Source organism: Carassius auratus, unplaced genomic scaffold, assembly GCF_003368295.1.
Source record: "Carassius auratus strain Wakin unplaced genomic scaffold, ASM336829v1 scaf_tig00006551, whole genome shotgun sequence".
Lineage (NCBI taxonomy): Eukaryota > Metazoa > Chordata > Actinopteri > Cypriniformes > Cyprinidae > Carassius > Carassius auratus.
Genome location: NW_020523765.1, coordinates 1 through 23,124, shown reverse-complemented (window position 1 = coordinate 23,124; position 23,124 = coordinate 1). Strand labels below are relative to the sequence as shown.

The 23,124-nt window shown below is 36.1% G+C and overlaps 1 pseudogene; it reads left to right on the top strand.

The window, feature by feature from the left end:
- The first annotated feature begins 235 nt into the window (after positions 1-235).
- On the top strand, positions 236-21,008 carry LOC113071214 (tetratricopeptide repeat protein 39A-like; annotated as a pseudogene).
- Positions 21,009-23,124: the final 2,116 nt, after the last annotated feature.

Here is a 23,124-nt window from a genome sequence, read left to right as displayed (position 1 = left end):
CAACAACACCCGCCCAATTTTTTCTCAAAACGACCCCAATCGCATTTCGACGGGGGCTCCCCGTAAAAAAATCGCGTTCCGAGGCGTAAAATACACGTTTTGGCGGGGTTCCCCCCGTAAAATTCGCACTCCGTGAGCTACATACCACGTTTTCAGGCCGAGGACATAAAAACAATCCCCGGCGGCAACAGTGACAAAGTAACCCAATTCGTTTTATAATTGCAAAAATACTCGTAGGACTTTGTGAATGGTGAACCTGGAGGACTTTAAGACCAAGGAAGAGTTGCAGCGCAGCATTCCAGCAGTTTTCGCAAAGGATCTCTTTATTTGTGGAAATGGGTTTCTCCACACCTCCCAGTCTGCCTCACATGTTGAAAAAGTCAGTGTAGAAACACACGGCCGCTGTTACCTCTCGAGCAGGAGTGCAGTGCTCACCTGTAGTAGCTAGGACAGGTAACGTTAACGAATGTCCAGGTAGTGACCAGCACATTCTCCACTGTCTTACTGGATTTACCGTCTTCCCTTCCTCTTTGGAATGAGTTTCTGGAGACGCAACAAGAAGAATGACGACAAAAAGTAGGTTTGCTAACTTTCACTTTTTGCTCAGGTGGAAAGAAATCCGTGCGGCAGATACAGGAAGACAATTTGCATAAATGAGAAAATGACGGACTTCAGTGTTATGGTTTCAGTTGATGTGTATATCTAAACTTTGTGTTCTTACAAATCACTGCCTCCTTACATCACAGTACAAATGGCATTTATAGTCACTTGGATGGTAGGAATATTTAGGAACACTTTATTAATTTTAATTGAAAGAACATAATGCTCAACAGACAGATTTGTCGTTGTGTATTGAAATATGAAAATAAACAAAAATAAATGTGTATGTTATGTTACCGCTGAATATTACATTATGCATGATATAATGTAAGTGTAATTCAAAATCAACCTTTTAATGTGAAAACAGGACATGCATTAATTATTTAATTGAAAGTGATGGGATTTGCTGCTCTTTGCTTCTTTTTTTTCTTTGGGAGTGCCTCAGTATTAAAACTGTACTATAACACAATTAGATTTAAATAAGTACAATAAATGTAATGCTGGACAGATAATTTGAGTTTTATTTGTAATGAAATGAAAAGACATTTATAACACAACACAATTAGATTTAAATAAGTACAATAAATGTAATGCTGGAATTTGTTTGAGTTTTATTTGTAATGAAATGAAAAGACATTTGTAAACATTTGGTTTATATAGCCTTCCTCATGGACCCCTCGTCAGAAACAAGAGTCCTAAAAGAAATGAAGTTTGGGGATTACATACTTTTTAACTAAGTGCCGTGATTCTCATTAATATAATGGTACCATAGAATATGCAGTCATTTGAGGCCTGTTAGAGTATTAACGATTATGACTCATTCGAAATGATACTGTTTAATTTTCTACTGAATATGAAACAGTATCATTAGTATGTTGCAGAGTAATGTGAGCCTTAAAAATATGGTAAGAGACTGTTAGGTTAATCAAAAGGCCTATGGCAAAACAAAAAATGTAGCAGTTGATGTCATAACATGGATGAGATTTGGAGCAAGCTGATTGGATGATACCTGTTCTGTCATGGTATAACCCAACCTTCCTGTTAAAAAATAAATAAAAAATTACATCACAGGTGCTGCTTGCTGCTGTCTGTTAATGCTTAACTGTTTATTGTTTTATGACAGAGAAGTAGATGTTCCTTTCAGAACGTAATTTGTTACATGTAAAAAATGTTCCTTTTGCTAAATTGAATAATCGCTGATTTATTTTTATGAATTTCTAACATACAACTATTTGTATAGCGATTAAATGGGAAATAAAGTTTCAGTTAGTGCTACTTCTTGTTCATTAAATGTGCACACATTGTCTTAATAATGAGACACTGGGTTTCATGTTTAGGGAAACTGTTCAAAGCTGATGAAATACGATCTTGAGATTTTTTTCCCCCAGATATTTTTATGTATTCAAGAAGCAAAGTAAATAATGGCTAAAATTGGTTATGAATAAAAGATCAGATTTTGTTCCCATGCTTTCATCTGCTTTTAGGGCTCAACTCAAGACTGAAGAGTCGCTGGACAGCCCCACGTCTCCATCTGAGTGAGTATTGCCACACTTTAAATCAACCCATGTTTCCACACAATATCTATTGTTTGTGACTCTGACAACAATTTGAAATGAAACACATTTAAGCACATAGACTCTGTTAACTGATTTAAAAAAAATGCAATTTACCTGTATTTAGTCAACATAAAAATGTAATTCGAGAAGTTCTTAATATAATAGTGATAATAGATAATAGTGGCAGTAACTAAAAGATTGTTTCCTCTTTTTTTTTCTTATTTTTTAGGTCACCTAATATAGAGAAAGACGGGCTGGACCCTGTCATCACTGATTATGAGTAGGTTTCCGCCTCCACATTTTTTTTTTTGAAACATCATTTTGCACTTTGCTCTGCCCCAGTCATGTTTTGTTAAAAAACGATGTAGAATCTTGCTTGTTCATGCATAAGTGAACATGAATACCAATAGCCAGATTAGCCTTTGTGTTGCAACAGGTAAGATGGTACTATCAAGTTACTTCCCATAATGCACTGCATTATGTATGTGTACTGAACTATAATTTAAGCATAAATTAGTACTGATCATGTGAGAAATAGTTAATTTTTTGAAGCTGAAGTTACTGTCGATACTAGTAACATCTATTTTTTATTACATACTCTTACATTGTGGAGATTATGGTGGTAAGATCTCATTTGAGAGATTTAATGATTGTTCTCATAAAGGGCAGGTTCCTACCATCCTCCACATGTATTATTCAAAGGTTCACTCCAGATGGCTTCCACATCAGCTACACTAAATCCAATACAGAATGAAGCTCCATCACATTAGTCAACAGGAGGCTAATTTTCGTTTTTCTTATCAGATTGTCTCACTGTAAGGTTACTGTACGATCATTATTACTTTGATCTAGAACTGACATGCATAGAACAACAACATTATGGCTGTACATGCAGATAAGATAGCTTGTGATGAAAAGCATTGTGCTAAATATTTTTGCATGGACAAATTCCATTAGCATTTTCTTTAGAAATGTAAATATAAAAATCACAGGGCTGATTGGTTATGGTTGCAAGTTATTGATGTATATTCTGCAGATTTGCAAAACCAACACGTCTACAAAGTCTCCCTCCATCAGTCCACATTAGCAACTCCTGCTCAAGGGAGCGTTCATTATTCAGTCGTTTAGTTTCTTTGTATGTGGATGTGCGGGGCAGGGCCAGCTGTACCAATGCATTACATCAGAAACTCCTAATTACCTCTGTGAATATATATATATATATATATACATATAAACAATAAATTGTGCATCGGTCTAATCTGTACAGATGACTTTTTTAAACAAATAAGCTTATATACAGTATTTATTTCAAAGAAATCACATTTTTTATTCCGCAAGAATGCATTAAATTGATCAAAAGTTGATCCTTATAGACATTCATAATGCTACAAAAGCTTTATATTTCAGATAAATGTTGTCATTTTGAATTTTCTATTTATCAGAGCATCCTGAAAAAAAAGTATCACTGTTTCCACAAACATATTAAGCAGCACAACTGTTTTCAACATTTATAATAATAATTGAAAAAAGTTTGAGTACAAGTCAGCATATTAGAATGATTTCTGAAGGGTCTTGTGACACTGAAGACTGAAGCAATAGCCATCACAGGAATAAACTACGTTTTAAACTATATTCAAATAGAAAATAGGTATTTTAATTGACAATAATATTTTTTATTGAAAAAATACATTTTTTACTGTATTTTTGATCAAATAAATGCAGCTTGGTGATCATCATAAACTATTTCTAAAAAAAAACAAAAAAAAAAACATTACCAGCCACAAACTTTTGAACTGTACTCTATTTAAAATTTAGTTTTTTTTACAGTACATATTTCAATAGTGTTGGATTTTGTCATGGGTTGTCTGCTCTTATATCCATTTTAATATTTTCCTGTCTGCTGTTTTTGGTTTCAAAGCTCAGCATGAGCTCTGTTGTTCTTCGGGAGGTGGCGATATGTCAGGTTTATTGACCTGCTTTGCCCCTGTCTCAGTGTTCCCTTATTTGGTCATGTTCCTGTTCTCGTTGTCTCATTATTAGTTAATTCCCTGCACCTGTATGTCCCTTGTTAAGTTCAGTATAAATATGTAGTCTGCCTCATGCTTCCTTGTCTGCTCTTAAATGTCATCCTTGTGCTCTGTGTCTCCCTGTTGGATTATTAAAGACTCTTTGTTTCCTTGCTCCAGCACAGTGATCCTCAAATCTGGTTCGCGAGATCCACTTTTCCCTAATCAAACACACCTGAATTTGCTACTCGATGTATTCAGGATCATTGCAAATCACAGGTGGGTTTGTCTGATTAGGGTTGGAGCTAAACTCCGCAGGAAAGTGGATCTTGCGAGCCAGATTTGAGGATCACTGCTCCAGCGAATTGTGACACACCCCCTCTCCTCATCACGCCACAATCTGTGTCACTTCCTTGTGCTGGTTCTGCGGTCTGCATCTGTCTTCCATGTCTCATGATCCCCACTGTTCAGTACTGATTTAATGGCCTGTTATTGTGTTGAATGTTATTGACCGCTGTGGAGTTCAGGTTGTCACTTGACTGCAGAAGCATGATGCCCACTTTAGGAGAATTTAGCTAGGTGGATTCTTAAGAAATTGGGTCCACCTCCATTGCATCATTGACCAATCAGAGCCCAGGATGTAGTGTATAGCATGTTTGATACTGAGAAGAGGAGGAGGCTGAGGTGGTGTGTGTGTGTTTGTTGGAAGGCGGGGAGACAGCGAGAAAGAAGCAATGAGAATATTCACTTTTTCACTGTGTGATAGTCATCCCAATCTTATTAAGCTCTGTGTTCCTTTCCCACTGTCCTCTCTGCAGCTTGAGTGAGTGAGAGAGTGTGTGTGTGTGTGTGTGTGTGTGTGCGCTGTAGCCAGAGGGAAGCTGCTGCTCTGCTGATAGCAACCACTGCGAAGGCCTTTTCTCATACACTGTGAATTACTCCGCTTCTCTTCTCTCTCATTTTATTCCTCCTTTCTCTCGCTTTACTGCACTCCTCGATCTCATTGTACCAGATGAAAATGTCAGGAGAGGCAGAAAGTCTGTCAAACGGGTAAGAACGTCACACAGCTGAGAGCATGCTATTGTGTGAATGTGTGTTTTAGCAGTGATTGAGGACTATTAAGTGTTCTTAAAAGGAGAATGCTTTTACAGCCTGCATAACCGGAAAAACAGGAACGGTTTGGAAATATTACACAGGTAATCGTTTTGGATGCCCTTGCTTTCAGAGCTGCTTGTGTTGTCGGATTCATTTGTTAAAGCGCAGAGCACAGTTTTTTTCTAATTGTTGTTGGAGTATTAGTCTCTTAGCACAGGGCATGTGCATTTGTGTGTGTTTTAGAGTCAGCTCGTTTTTTCCAGTGATGATCATCAGTAATCAGTTAGTCCCCAGGCGCCATCAGCTCTTCAGAATCACTTAGCATCACCATATTTAGTTTGTGAGCACTGTAAGGTACAGGGAGTACAGAGGTTCATTTCACCTCTCCCGTAGCTTCTGAACCAATCTCAGACCACTTCCTTTCGCTAGCCTGGCTCAATGTAGCATGCACTGTTCTTCATTCATCAAATCATCCTGCTCTGATATCACATATCAGCATCAGGGAGGAAATTCACTTTGTGTTCTGCCTGTGGGGGATGAGAAATGCATAAAGCCAATTGTTGCTAACTGTGTTCTAGTTTTACTTACAGAAATATAAGGTTTAATTAAACTTTTCAGGGCCAGTAAATTCATTCTAGGGTGTAAGACTAAGTTTACATCAGTTTTGGGCATTGTACTGCACAAAAGTAGGAAGAAACATGGTCAATATTATAATTATAATACTTACATTAATGCATTTTGATAAAAAAATTAACTATATTTATATACACGTTTTAACGTCATCTTACACTTCACACAGTTGACTGTTGAAAAACATGATGCAGTGCAACAACTTACTGCGTGATGTGGCTTATAATGTAGTTATATGCCCCTAAACTTTAAGACAAAAGACTTTAAGGCAAAAAAATGCCCCTGTAGCATATTTATATCATATGATAAGGGATATCACACGAATAGCGTGAGCAATATCACACAAGTGTTGTTTTTTTTCTTGAATAGCACGGTTGAAAAATTTGATTTTATCAACAGCGCAACGCTAATGATAATTAAACAATATTTCACAGAGTGTGTTTTTGTGCTTGTTTTTAGGCCTGTCATGGATAGATAAATCTGACACTAAAACCACCAGTAGCTGGTGGCAAGTGCCTGTTATAATAAATGATTAATTCAATCATTCAGTCAAATGTAACTCACTCAATTAACTTCTTGATTGTTGTACTGTTGTATAAAATTAATATTACATTTGCTATTGCATGCTGAGATTCTGAAAAACAACACTCTTGCTTATGTGATATTACTTAATATATAATATAAATACAAAAACTCATACAGGGATATGTTTTCTTTTTAACTTAAAAGTACAGGGACATTTTCACTGGAATCGAATAGGCTTTATCATGCAGTTAATAGTTTTGGACTTTTAAAACAGTTTTTATTTGTTTCTTACTCTTTCTCAGTATAGTCTCTCCGTCACAGTCCGACACAGTCACATACAGCACAAAAAAAAATGTAATGGGAGTGTCTTTGAACTGTAATCAAGGAAATATCACACCTTATGTCCTTTTAAAGAGCCTTAAAAATAGTGTCTGAAGCATTTTTCACACAAAAAGATTAAAGCGTGAGTTAGCATACAGCTGTTTAAATGGGTGGTTCACAGTTTTTTTTCTATGTTTGATTGTTTTTCTGGGGTGCAGCCTAACATCTTAATGCTTCATTTTTTAAGTGGTCATATGATGCTTTTTAAAAATATCATTATTTTGTGTAACAGAATATGCTGACATGCTTTAATGTTCAAAAAACACTTTTTTTTTTTTTTAATACTGTAAATTTATTGTAGGTCCTCTATGCCCCGCCTCTCTCAAATGCTGCATTTTTTACAAAATCCCTCCTTCCGACAAGCGCAGTCTGCTCTGCAACTGACTTGTGATTGGACTTGTGATTGGCCAAACACTGCAAGTATTCGCCAGAAATGTAATGCCCCTTTCCATAATCACGAGCTTCATCTTTCAAAATAAATGTAAAGACCATTAATAATGTCCTTAGTTTTACCATCAGTTCAAGCCCGAAAGGGGAACAGAGTTGTGTGAAAGTCACAGTGATGAAGCTCGTATGTGTTTGCAGTACACAAGCCACGGACGGTTAAGACAGCTGACTCCACTGTGTGACCATCTCTCTCTCTCTCTCTCTCTCTCACACACACACACACACACACACAAGCAAAAATCTACATTTAAACATTCAATAGCAAATGCTTAAACTAATAACAAAACATACTTACAGTAGCTGATTCATAAGCGGCAGATTGTTGAAGCAAAGTCAGAATTACCTCTTCTCCTAGGTTCACGAAACGTCGTCCATAAAATACTGAAACCACGCCTTCTTTCTTTGCGTGAACATTTGGGCGGCATTATGCAAATATTTCCACATAATGACGTAGACATTTGGGGGAGTGTTTGAATGAGCCATTTTAGGGGGTCTTAGAGTCTTAACTTTGATAAAGAATATCTCTTTGGATTTGAGACTTTAGTCTTTACAACTTTACAGATTTTCTTCATGGCCCAAGAGCTTGTAACATTCCAAAGAGAAAGGAAAAATTGAAATCCCATTATATGACCCCTTTAATAAAAAAATTCATTATTTTTCACATTATTTACCTTTATTCCACACCGCTCTGTCCCTTCTCTAAAAACACACTGATCATTTCCTTCGCCACTAGTGCGTGTCTAAATGTCCCGCCCCTCACCTCAGCGGCATGTGCTCCGGTTGTATTGTAAACAACGTTAATATCGCTTTTCAGTTTGAGTCCGATTGAGAAGCAGAGGATATTATTGAAGAGGATCATACAGAACTTGTGCGAGCACGGCTTGTAATGTTAGGCCTATGTTTTTTGTTGTATCATACTTTTAGATACGCTGTCATTTGTAAACGCTACTGCTTATGTTAGCTTTTAATATACAGTTTTATCCTGCTTATCCTAAATAGATTTTTAGGTGTACCTCTAGTTTTCTCTTCCTCTTCTCTAAAGTAGCACAGCATGGCCTCGCCCCCAAATCCACAATGGATCTGTAATGAAGATGTGCGTTAACTACAGACTTTCAGCTTCAATTTGAGGGTATTTATATCCAAATCAGGTGAATGGTGAAGGAATTACAACAGTTTGTAAATGTGCCTCGCACTTTTTCCGTTTAATTTAAAATCCATTGCGGTGGTGTATAGAGCCAAAAAGATTAGAATTGTGTCGATGTCCCAATATTTATGAACCTGACTGTACTTATGTATGATAAATGTTTCAGTGATTCTGTGATGTGGCCAAAATGGAAGATATTAAAAGTCTATAGTGTTTTTATTTTTTTGTCTAAAATGACAAATAAAATATTAGTACCCTGATATAAGTCATTTTTTGTAAGTAAATTTTAAAACAGTTAGGCCTGACATTAGCCCAGGCCATCAATCGCATTGTTACTGGCCAAACGGATCTCATAAATAGGGTCTGTGTTGTTTTGTGTTCATTTGGAATGCAAAGACGTGGCTCTCTTTCAGTCACACTTATTGATTTGATTAGTTTCAGTGGAGAATGGCCAGAGCCATTGTCTTTTTACATACTTTCAATTCCCAGTTCATATATCGACATACAGAATTGCATGAATGGTTGTTTTCCGCAGAATGTTTCAGAATGGAAGAACTGTAAGTGGTTGTTGGGTTTTTATTAGATTAGGAGTCATGCCATAATCTTAGCAGGCCAAGGTCAGGACCATTACAAATTTCAACTCAATTTAGAAATTAATTTTAAATGGTGCTGTAATTTGAAGAATGTGTGCCTTATACAGAGATACAATGGGCTTTGATCATGTTCCTCTCTGAGACATTTGTCTTCTCATCATGTGTCTAAAGAAACAGTAAAACTGATTTGTTTCCCATTAATAAATTATGATTGTGTTTATCACTATATGCTTAGAAATGTACATTTTCCATTAATATATCATATAAATGTTTGCCATTGCATTATTGTAAATGTGTAAATGTTTAAATGGTTCATTTATTCTGTGAATTGACTAGTCATGTGATCAGAACATGGCAGCCCCCGTGAGGCATCCTGTTCAGTGTTACTCTTATTAGGCCACATTAGTTGAACATGTTTAAAAAAAAGGCAATGTCATTAATTTCAACAGGTAAAAAAAAAAAAAAAAATCCTACTAGAGGTATAAATCTTACTGACTGATTGTGTGAAAACCCCTTTAGATTGCCAGGAACTAGACCTATTGAGTATGTGATTCATTAATCTTCCACGAAGAAAAGAAAAAGGGCTGATGCTTTTACAATTTAATTGCAGCTCTAGAGAGTGTGGTTATGTGAACTGTAAGAGTTGTACAGTCTTGTCCCATTGCTCACAGCTCTAGTCTTGTCTGTCAGTGCACCTGCAATCCCACAATTACATTAAATTAGCGCATGCAATTATAGAAATGTTTAAATCAATATTTATGAGCTTATGTGAGCATAATACTTTGTAATGTACATCGTAAAAAAAAATCAAACCCTTAAAATGAAAGGCTTAAGTTTTATTGCCTGAAATGTGTAGGTAAAATCTCATTGAACTTTCAGTTTAATTACTAATGGAGATAACTGAGCCTCATAACGATGAAGACATCTTTTACAGCATGGTGTACAGTGAATTAACTTGATGCCACATTATAGTTTAAATTTACAAATATAAAAATCAATTTTCACTCATGTTTCCCGCAACTCTACTTTTTTTCAAAATTCAGTTTGAATGATCATCCTGATTGTTGTTACTGTAATAGTATTATAAGTTGGCAGGTTTGAACTGCAGTAATGTCTAGTTAAGAGACAGAAGTTACTGTGTCCTACCTGCAATGTGGTACTAAAGAGACTCCATCAGTATAATTTTTTATGCATAAATCAATAGATAATCAAAAGAAAAGAAATCAATTCTTTCAATACCTTCAATTTTTGAAGATTTTCTAAACCGATTTGGAGAATTCAGCATTAAATAATGCTCACTAATAGATCCTCTGCAGTGAATTGATGCCGTCAGAATGAGTCCAAACAGCTGATAAAACACTACAGCAATCTATAAGTAATCAACACAATTTCAGTCCATCATTTAAAGTCTTGTGAAGCAAAATGCTGTGTATTTCTAATAAATAAACCCATCATTAAAACATTTTAACTTTGAACCATTGCATTCATTCACAGCAAATGTTCCTTTGGTGAGCAATTGTTTCAACAGGAATATTTTTAGAAAATTATAATTTTTGGGGTGAAATGGTCCTTTAAGACAGAGGCTTGGGAAGTAGCATTTGTTTAAGATAAGCATATTTTAAGTTATTTTCTTTTTATGTGTGTTAGGTCAGAGAAGTCTGACCTGTCAGTGGCTCTTCAAGACTGCATGGTGGCACTGGATCTGTTCCTGCGAAATGAATTTGACGAGGCTTTGACCAGACTTAAGAGCAGGTAAGACCACCTGGGTGTTTCATAATAAGATTTTGGCCTGCTGTGCTTTACTCTTTTGTGATCTCTAATGATTGTAGAGGTTCTAGGTTTAGAACATTTATGGAACTTCAGACCTGAGAACACAACGAGGCTCTATTATTTATTTTACTTCCTCCTCGTGTGTTTGGATTGTAGTGTTTCATAATCAGTTTGAATCACTGTTCATAATCCCTTTTGAATCGTATTAATTGTATAAATTGTTTTGCATCTGGTTTTATACATTAAACGGGTCATTTGATGTTGCTTAAAAGAACCTTATTTTGTGTATTTGGTATAATGAAATGTGTTAAAGGTGCGGTTAAAGGTTCAAAAACACATTATTTTCCGCATACTGTACATTTTTGTTTCTTCTCTATGCCCTGCCTTTCTGAAATGCGTTGTTTTTTACAAAGCTAATCAGTCTTAAAAAAAAGCAAGGTGTGCTCTGATTGGCCAGCTATCCAGTGCTTTGTGATTGGCTGAACACCTCAAGCGTGTGGCAGAAATGTTATGCCAGAACACCAGCGAGACAAGACAAAAATAATAAAACCCATTATAAACGAGCCATTTGTTGCATCCAGTGGGGATATAATTATGGATTATAATGACTTGTACTGTCTTTTTATGTGTTGCACTGCATCGCACTGTGTTAACATAATACCATATCTGCATTTATGATCGGAGAAACAACAAACAACAAGCGCTACTCTACACCAGTGGTTCTCAATTCTAGTCCTTGCATCCCCAAGCTCTGCATATTTTGCATGTCTCTCTTTGTTAACACACCTGATTCAGATTATCAGATCGTTAGAAGTGAACTCCCTGCATGAACTGTGTTCCCATTGAGATGGTCCCTACATAGTGTTCATTGCTCCTTACTCCCTGAGCATGGGAAATCTATTGAAGTTTACTTCACTTCAGAACATTCATTCACGGGTTTGGGCAGCGTTATGCAAATCTTCTCAAACTGTGACGTAGACGTGTGGGGGCGTGTCTAAATGAGACATTCTAGGAGGGCATTGACGAGTCTTAACTTTTATAAAGAATACCTCTTTTTCTTTTTTTTGGGTTTGAGACTTTAGTCTTTGCAACTTTAGGGATCTTATCTATTCACGAACAGCTTGTAACACTCTAAAGAGAAAGGAAAACTTGAAATCGCGTCATATGACCCTTTTAAGCAAGTACGCAAGTGCATAATCTAGTAATTTACATTGAATTGTTGTTGTACATCATTTTGTGAGGTGAGTCTTTTTCCACAATCATCGGGTGTTTCTCAGGGAAATCTCACACAATCCAAAAGCTACTGAATCAGTTCAGCTCTCTGGAGATTCATCTCTAGATCTTTTCTTCTTTCCACACCACACCCTGTTTTCATATGTATGCTGTATCTTAGAGCATCTCGCATTTCTTCCTTTCTCCATACTCACAGCTTTGGATGGGTGTGTGCCTTTGTGTATTAATAAACTATATAATTTTTCAGTCTGTTTTGTAATCTTTGACATCTTTACATCTTTGTGACCTGGGACCCTCTACTTTTGATAGGTTGCATTCATGATTCAAAATGAGCTTTAAACCACACCTTTCAATGGTGTTTTTTTTTTGTATTGGTTCTCTTTATTTATTTATTTTTTCTTTTTATTATATTGTATTCGATGAAAATCAGAAAAGTACTCTTAGAAATTAAATGTAATCCATATATTAAGTTGAATTTCCTAATAAAGCCAACTCTGTCTTATTTACCCACCAGTCAGTATTTACTCCCACGAGTGCTAATTTTGGATACTGCTGCTAAATAGTTCTGTTTCATCTGTCAGTCTGGATATCAGGTCAGAAAGTAACACGTAAACATAGACACTCTGTTGAATTGATTCGACAATCAGAGGATCCCATTAAACATTATGCTTCTCACTGTTTGAAATTGCCAATAGTGAAGTTTTGTGATTTATCTAATAAGTTTGTTTTAGTCTCGTCACACCCCATTCCAGCCAGCAGGGCAGGGCCACTACAAGCATGGAGCTAATGAAGGGTACAAGAGAGAAAGTTACAAATTGAGGCAGAATGAGAGATTGACTTAAAAGCAGAACTGTCAGAGTCCATGTCAGTACAGATTCAGAGTTAGAAAACAACAACTTTGCTGATAGTTAAGATGATCTTCCTGCAATCCCACTGTGGACGATTCCTTAAATAGGAGGGGTACCTTTTTTTTTTTTTTTTTTTTTAAGCCCTCTAACCACTATTTTATTTATTTATTTATATTTCATAACCTGAAAGGCTGCCAGATCTCATAACTAAAATGAGTATAAACAGAAACATATTTAGCACTCCAAATAGAGCTGACAGCTGTGTTGTGCTGCTGTGTGAAGGTAGTTTCTGTCTCTCCTTTCACACTTCTTGACTTGTGATTGCTGTGATTTGCAGGACATCTGATTTGACTTTGCCAGGATAATTACACATTATGCATACGTATTGATTTGGACATCAGGAAAGTGTTTGTAGGAAAACCTCACCAGGAGAAACAACAACAGCACAAACACTATTTCAAAGCCTGATATTTGTTTGCAAGTCAACAGCTGTTATGGTCTTATTAGCATTTTAAAACTCTTTTTTTTTTTTATAGAACTCTTACAAGTCGGCATATTCATAAATTCATAATTATCTGTTTAAAAGATATAAGTAAGCCTCTATGTATGAATTTGGCATGCATTATGTGTGTTGCCCTTGTGGTATTTTATCACATTTATTGTTTGGTCAGAAGATGCCAAATATGCCACATTCCTGTTCCTGTCATGCTAATTTTATTCCAGTTCCACCTGTGTAAAGAAAAGAAATGTAAACCTGTTGTTCCAGACATCTCTCTACCCAGGAATGTTGGACCAGTAGTGTCACATTCTGTTCTGCTCCTGAAAGAACTGAAACTGCACTGTACATATACACTAAATTTTGTTTAATTGTGAGAGGGTAAATAATAATGTATTTATTGTAGTGTATAACTGTATAATGTAGTGTATTTTAACAAAATACTATATCCACATTTGTAATTGACAATGAGTGTTTCTCTGCTAGTTTTTCATAATGTCATTAGTATTAGTGTTTTTGGTATTATGTTGCCATACTGTATTCAGAATGTTCAGGTTACACAAACACCTTCCCACATTTCCAGGCTTCATTCACGATATTATAGAGTGTCTCGAGGTGAATCGTCTTTTACCATCACTAAGTTACACCACCCACTCCTTTGTAGTGTATATATAGATCTAATGCGTCCTCCTTTGTGTTCTTTGTCAGGAATAAAGACAGCATGTATCATGCACTCACGTATGCCACTATACTGGAAATGCAGGCCATGATGACCTTCGACCTGGAGGACATCTTGGCTGCAGGCAACACAATGAAAGAGGCACAGGCTGTGTGTCAACGGTGCGTTGTTTTAAATTTTAATATGCATATATAACATTGAAATATTTTTTTATCTTGTTTATTATATATATGTAATATTGGGGATGCCAGTTCATTAAAAAAATATGTATTTGAAATATTTATAGATTTCATAGAGAGAGAGAGAGAGAGAGAGTAACATTCTAGCAGGTGTATTTTAATTTCACTGGCTTTCATTCCATTTCTGGGAGCAGGTGCTACTATTAACATCCATACACTTTTTCAGGTTCCTCTCTGTTATGTCACATTTGTATTGGTGAGGTAATCCCACAATGCTGCAGGCCATCAGCATATCCCAGATGGCAGAGGAATTTCAGAGACCTATGACACGCTGTGTTGGAGGGGTGTGACAATCTGGTGTATGCATGGTGTTTCCAGACAACTCACACCTCTGTGACTCTGCCACGTCATCCAGGCCCTGTAGCGCTGGAATGCCTCTTTCAGCTGATCACACTCTTCAGCTTTCTGCACATCAATTACACCGTCTGGTCCAAATAATAACACTAACAATAACAATAATAGCCACGTATGCAGGACAGTAAAGCAGTTCTGTCACAATACATACCTGTATATACTTAACTACAGTGATCTTAATTGGTCTAATAAGGTAAATCAGTTAATTGGAATGCTGTAAGATAAGAACAATGTGCATTTTCATTACAATGTGCATGATGATGATGATGCATAAGGCAGTGTATTATTAAGAGAAATAAACAGAAACATTTACTAATTTAGTTGTTCTAGCAAAAAATGTAGAACTACTGACGTAAGACAGCCAACAACCCCCCCCCTCATTAATATGTATAATTTTTTTTATTTATGCATTCATTAATCTCAAATACTAAAACTACTATTAATAGATCATGAAAGACAAAGCAGAATCCCAGTGAAATAGAAAATTTTTTAATTTATTATTTGACTTGTATATGTAGAATATATGAAAACTGCTTACTCTATTAATCTAAAATCATTAATGTGTCCACAAATTGACCCTAATTGTCAAATAGACACACAAAAAGAGTTAATTATCAATATTAACCTACATTTCCTGCATCTGCACCACCAGTCGCCTTGTCTGGAGCGCATGTGCTAATCGTTAGGCCACAGTTCTGACTTATTAGACCCATTTTATTGCCTCCTTTACATCTGACTAGATCTGATTACAAGATTAGGAGTCATATAACTATGCATATAACTATGTTTTCAGCCTGCCGTTGTTCCACAATCTCTAGTATCTGTTCATTTACATCATTTAAATGCAGCAGTTTATAAAGAGCATAAACAAAACACTCTGCTTCTGTTTTTTTTTTTTACTATAAAGTATATATATATATATATATATATATATATATATATATATATATATATATATATATATATGTGTGTGTGTGTGTGTATGTATGTGTGTGTGTGAGTTTAAACTGTTAACATCAATGTAGCTTGTTTACATTGCTGTGGCTGTTACTTGAGTGATACAGAGTGACTTCTGTATTCCATAAATACACAGACCAGTGGTTTTCACTCATAAAACTTTGTAGGGTGAACGTGGCCTACTTATCTTAGCCCCCCCAGCTCTGCGTTCATCTGCATGTCTTGTATTTGTGTAAATTTAATAGAAGCCAAACTGACTCAGAATAATTCATGTTTGTCCCTCAGAGGGGAGTCGGTTTACTCAGACAGAAACCAGACAGCCATTGTGTCCTCCTCAGATCCAACTGCGCTATTTGTATGGCCTTAGGGGCACAGTGAATCAAGCCGTGTTTTTTACTTTTGGATTGAGTGCAAATTTGTCTACCAGCTTTCACACACTAGGACTGTAAACGAGAACACAAGGCTGACCTCAGCCAACTGTGCCAACTGAGCATGTGACGTAGTAACCACTACTGATAGGTCATTGTGTTGTTTTAGGACAGGACTGATAAGGCTGTGTTTGTCATTCCAGATACCGTAAAAAGTCTTCCTTCAACAGCAAAAACTTCACAGAAGGTGGGTGCCTAAATACATATTTCACTAAATGATTAATTGGCAATAAGTATGTATCAGTAAAGAAATAAATCATGCTAATACTTTGAGATCTTTTACAAAAGCTCATCACAGGCTTCTTCTTGTAACAATAGCAGTTTATGCAATCACTTCCTCAACCCATGGTGACCATATTGTGGCTGTGTAGATGATCTGAAAGTGTAATTACATTTGTGTCATCCCCAGAGGAGCTCCATGCTGAAGTGTGCTATGCTGAATGCCTCCTCCAGAGGGCAGCACTCACTTTCCTGCAGGTCTGTCCCAGTGGTTGATTACCTTTTACTGCTGATATTAAACCCACTCTGCCCTGTTATCATGTATGTGAATAAAATATATTATCGTGGAAAAAGCTATGTTGCTTATTCAAGATTTACTTACTTTCAGGATGAAAATATGATCAGCTTCATAAAGGGAGGAATGAAAGTGAGAAACAGCTATCAAATATACAAGTAAGACCTGCTGCAGTGTTGTTTATATATATATATATATATATATATATATATATATATATATATATATATATATATATAAAACTGAAAGCTTTATATTACATATAAATATTATAATTAATTTAACATTTAAACAAATAACTACAACTAAAATTTTAATAAAAGTAACTTAAAACTGATTTGACATATACAAAAACAAAAATGAATTAAAAAGGCAAAAACAACAAAATGACAAAAAAAAAAAAAAAGATAATTCAAAATATTAATAAATGCTATACTAGCACAATAATACTAGTACAGTATATCTGTAAGTTTATTTTAACATGTGTTTGTGTTAATTGCAAGAGAGCTGCATACAGTCCTGAAGTCTGCAAGTTATGTTCAAGGTGACAATCATGGACATTTTGAGGGAGGCGTTAAGCTCGGGATCGGGGCCTTTAACCTGGTGAGTGCGTTATGTCATGTTTTCGTGTGTTTTAGCCTTAAAAACCTTTAAATGTTCCCTCTTAAATCAAACGTGAACATTTATTAATCCTAGCATAGTTTAGTGTGGGCAAGTCTGTTTTCTCAACCCCTCACCTGTGTTTATCGCAGATGCTGTCTTTGTTGCCAACACGGACTCTCAGGTTGTTGGAATTTGTGGGCTTCTCTGGTAACAAAGTGAGTATTGTGTAGTACTAAGCTTAGTTTGGCTTCGGTTCATTTGGCGTGTACAAATGAATTTTGATCTGAGCTTGGCTGTTTTTGCTTTCTGTCTGTCTTAGCAATAAAGTGTGTCAAGGTGCATGACGATGCTTTTTATACTTGTTAGAATGAAGTGAAAGACACAAGTGTGAATGTTTTACTGTGTGTTGTGTCTGTCTTAAAGAAATAGTTCACGCAAAAATGAAAATTTGCTGAAAATGTACTTACCCTAATGCCACACAAAATGTTAATGAGGTTGTTTCTTTATCAGAACAGATTTGGAGAAATGTAGCATTACATCACTTGCTATCCAACGGATCCTTTTCAGTAATGGGTGCCGTCAGAATGAGAGTTCAAACACTGTGTACATATGTGTGTGTTTTAGGAGTTTGGTCTTCAGCAGCTCCAGGAGGGCTCTGCTGAACAGACTTTTCGGTCTTTCCTTTGTAACATGTTGTTGCTTTGCTACCACACCTTCATGAGCTTCATTTTGGGTAAGAGAAGATTGCTTCTGAATTGCATTTTTAATTAATATGTTGCACATCAGAAGTAACAATCTCTATTTTATCCATGTCTGTGTGTGTCCTTTAGGCACTGGAGAGGGAGATGTGGAAGATGCAGAAAAACTGCTTCAGCCTTATCTGAAAAAGTATCCGACGGTACTTAATCACCATTTTCAAATGCAACAGTTTCCAGTCAAAAATCTTAAAACACTTTCACTTTCATTTACATTAGGATACAAACAGCTGCTAAAATCACTGTTATTAAATATTAGAGTATGAATTGTAAATCTGACAACTGCTGTGTTTCTGTCAGGGATCCATTTTCCTGTTCTTCGCTGGTCGAATAGAGGTAATTAAAGGAAATCTGGATGCTGTAAGTGATACTTACTTTTATCTAATGCATAAAAAAGGAGTGTGTTCTTTTGATTTTTATATTATTCTTATTTTTTTTATTTTTAATTGCCTGTGTGCATATGCACGTTCTTGTTCTGAAGGCCATCAAGCGTTTTGAGGAGTGCTGTGAAGCTCAGCAGAACTGGAAGCAGTTCCATCACATGTGTTACTGGGAACTGATGTGGTGTTTCACCTATAAAAGGCACTGGAAGATGGCCTACTTCTACGCAGACCTGCTCAGCAAGAGAACGCATGGTCTAAGGTGAAACCCTAAAATACACAGTTGACTGCTGCACTGAAGAGTTGCTTGATTATTGAAATAAAATGGGTTGAATTTCCTGTTTATTTATACATTTCAATTTAAATGTTTAAGGTCAGATTTTTTTTTATGTGTTAAAAAAATTTATATTAACATTTAAGATTGCTCTTTTCTATTTTAATTTATTTTACAATTTAATTAATTCCTCTTATGGCCAAAGCTGAATTTTCAGCAGTCATTACAGTCTTCAGAAATCATTCTAAATGCGATGATATTCTGTTCATGGAAACAGTTCATGTTTGTTTGTTTATAAATATATATATGTGGGTGTGTGTGTGAATATGCATGTATATAATGAACTCACTTTTTAATAAAATTAGATGATAAAGATTTTACTCTGGGTTTAAAAGGTTTGCTGATGTAACAAATAGAGGCTGAGGACAATTAATCTCCTGCAGGGGATGTTTGTGTTTACTATGCAGTTCAGAACTCATTGCTTTTTTTTTTTTTTTTTCTCACACACACTTTTTTCAGGCCACATATGCGTATATGAAAGCAGCTTACCTCAGCATGCTGAGTCGTGAGGAATGCCAGCCGTTCGGGGAGAATGAGGTGGCTTTGTTTAGGTAATGGCAAGGGAATGGTGTATTTTAGTGTGAATGTTCATGTTTGTTCAGAAGAGAATTTAATCACATGATTAAATATAAACCTATAAACCAAACAACATGACAGATCAGATCATTAAAATGTCATTTATATCATATACAGCCTGTACAGTAATATCATTCAGTTAAAAAAAAAAGCATTGCAAATGCCCAAATATTTTATCTCACATTTAATTTGAACGTCTAATTTAGCCCATCCTCTTGCAAATATAAAATGGACGTCATATGTACTTTACTGATGCTGTGATCTTTTTTTTTCACTTTTCAGACAAGTTCCCAGTCTGAAGCAGAAAATAGCTGGGAAGTCATTGCCCACAGAGAAGTTTGCCATCAGAAAAGCTCGACGCTATAATACAGATAATGCCATTCCTCTTCCTGCACCTCCATTGGTCAGTGTTCAGTTTTGCACAGATTTTACTCTGTATATTTATTTGATACTGCAACTGTCTTTTTGCATAGTTCACACAGGATTTCCTCTTGCATCTTTGGCTGTCATGTCTCACTGCATTTGGAGTTGCCATTCAGATGTGTCAAGTCTGATAATGTACATTGGCACTAGTGTATTGCATCCAAAAACGGGCTTCCTGTTCTATTCTATTGTGTGCCGTTTTTTTTTTTTTTATATGTAAGAAGGCATCCTGTTTGAAAAGCCCTTAAATTAACAAAGAGTATGGAATTAGACCATCCTTATTTGTGTAATCCCACTGCAAAACAAAGGGAAACACCTGGACAAGACACAGTCTAAAATTCATACTCATTGTGAGGGTATGTTTGCACGACAGGAAATGATGTATATCTGGAATGGCTACACTGTCATTGGGAAGCACAAGGACCTGACAGAGGGCATGCTGAAGACCCTTGAAGAGGCCCAGCAGACGCTTGAGCAACATCCAAGTAAATTCTCCTTCCATACAATACAGTACTGCTTATGCTGGTGTCCACTTTTTAAATAATAGTTCAACCCAAAATAATCTAATTATTTATTTCCTCATGTCATTCCAAATGATACTTTGCAACAACGGATAATAATTACCATGAGCAGCAAAAAGTAACAATGTAACAGTGTGTTTCATTGAAAAAAAAAAAAATCATCCACACAGACACTCTCTGTATCTCATTTAGTGTTTTTTTTTTTTCTGTAACAAAAATGTCTCTGTGTGTTTGCCCTCAGGGACCGAGTTCACCACAGATGACCAGTGTGTGGTTAGTCTGCTTAAGGGGCTCTGTCTCAAACACTTGGGTTTCAAGGAAGAAGCTGAACATTACTTCACCCTCGTCCTCTGCAAGTCAGTCTTGCTCTTTTACTGTACAACAAATCACACCTACTTAAAGAGAAGTGTTTGTGGTTTTTTCTGTACACAACAGGAACGATACATGTTTTAGTCTCCAGTATGTCACAGATAATAGAAAATATGTTTTAAACATTCTTAAAGATAGCAAGATCACAAGTGCTCTCCTTCTCTCTGTATGTTTGTACTTGTACAGTGAGAGTCAGATTAAATATGACCACTACCTGGTGCCCAATGCACTTCTAGAACACGGTTTACTGTGTTTGGAGCAGGGCAGAACAGAGGAGGCCATCAAACTTCTGGAGACTGCCAAGTAAGTACAGTCCTGACACTGACAGTGATTGTTTTGTACCTCTAAGATAGCAAATGTATATAATGTGTGGAGTGACCCAAGTCATTGCCTTGTTAGTTCTTGAACACTATTAACCATGATTTCTTTGCCAGGCAAAATTACAAAACTACTCCATGGAATCACGGACTCACTTCCGGATCCAGGCAGCTCTACATAAGGCACGAGGCCACAGCTGTGAATGGAGACCACTGCTCACCCTCCAGCCCTTAACAGTTGGGGTCATCGCTGGGGTCACAGCAAGCCAAGATCAGGCTTGACGTGGGTTGCCATATGCCAAGAGGAGGACTAAAGGAGCACATGACTGATCAGACCGAGCTGAGCTTATAGTGACAAATCATCTTCATTGAATGACACACACAGAGATTATACAGTACATAGACAACAGCTGCATGAATGATGTTACGTGAAGTGCAATGCAGTTCACTTAAGACACAGAAGTGACATCATGCTGTTATGATGTCATATAAATAAGACTGTGCTGTTAGAATATTGTAAATGTTACATTATGAATAATAATAATATAACCCAAGATAGTTATATCAGTCCAATTAAATTATGCTGGTACTTCATGCTAAGAACATTGTCACTCAGAACAAAAATAAGGCCATCTGTCAATCATATTGGCTGCTTTCGAAGCTTTTGTTGGTAATGCTCTCCACTGTTGTAGCCCTGTGACATCAGCAGCCTAGACGTGGCTGTGCCTTACAGCTAACGGTTTGATTTGGATTTAAAGCACATGTGCACAAATATTAGTTTACTTTTAATTCTTTGGAGTATAAATAGGTTATAAAATAAGCCTGTGTCCAGAGGTTGTATGATGAATGTTCATGGGTTACTCTTTGGTTAGAGTATTGTGGCCTTGTCAAATCGCATGGACAGGATTCCTGTTCTAAGCATAGTTTTTATCACATAACATTGTCATTGTGTTTCTGTGTAAATAATTAGTCTGTTTTAGCAATCTGTTAAAAAAACGAAGAAAACAAGCATCTTGTAACGGCAAATAAGAATGAACTTGAAGTTTTGTGGGTATAGTTTTTTTGTTTTAGTATTTATTCACTGTTGTGGCGCCTTTCAAATTTGTCCCGTTGTAAGTGGGCATCTGAATGGTGTCTTTTAGAAAGGCAGTCTCGTTCATGTGGACTTGGTCCAGATCGTACTTGAGCTCAAACAAACAAGTCTTTTAGATACATGCAGGACAGGCTGGCATGCCAGCTCTAGCCAAAGTGAGGGATGCATTGACAACCACTACAGCCTTACACTATGAAGAGAAAGAACATTTCAGCTGGTTCAGGACGGGATTGTACTTTGTTCAGTATATGAATGCTACTTCATGGAGCTTTTCCCTGTAGTATGGAGTTCAACAAGCTAGACTTAGCTGTAGTGTAGTTTTCAAATGCGGTCTATTTTAAGTTGTAGTTTTAATCAGACAGTCCTGAACTTCAAGGCTTGTGTATTATATTAATTTATCCCAGATTAGTTGAATAGTATTCATGGATTTTTGTTCTTCTGCAGTGTAATCTGAATAGTGCCTGTTTTATGAGATGCAATTCTACCAAAGTCAAAATTTACATTCATCATCAGCTCATGGTGTTACCTTGTGTTTGCATAGAAATTTCACAGGCAATGTGTTTCATGCTGTGTTTGAAATGTGGCAAAACAAAATGTTTAAAATTGGAATGATTTATGGGGTTTACATTGTTATGGCTTTTGTTTCTCATTTAAATTCTTTCTGATTTAAATTGATTTTACAGGCTTTGGGCTATAGATGTCAGCAAATCCTGTATATGGTGCATGGCTACTGTGTAAACACATTCCTGTAAATACTAAACATACATTTTCTAATTTAAAATTAAATGATATGATAGCATTCCAAAAGACACTTCTTTTGTTTTGCTTATTTGTTCTAAGCGGTCTGGCGGCTCAAAGAGATATTCCAGTCCAAAAATATTTACATTCTGTCATCACTGATTTCTTGCATGAAAAACAAAAGGGCATTTTAGCAGAATGTCAGCCTTGCTATCCACTTTCATTGTATGGAAAAAAAAAGATGAAGGTGAATGAGGCTGTAATTCTACATAACATTCTGTCGAACATCTTTTGTTCTTCATATATTCAAAACATAAACATAAAAGGGTGATTTTAAAATAATATTACAAAAATAAAACTAGTCTGGTACATTGTATTCAATAAAAAAAAACCTGGCTACACTATACATCTGTAATACTCAATGTCAGCGTTGTTACTCTTAACTAAAACCAAAACTATTAAAAATATGCTTTTAAACAGGTCTTATGCGGTCAAGTTTACAGACTTTAAACCCCTTTTT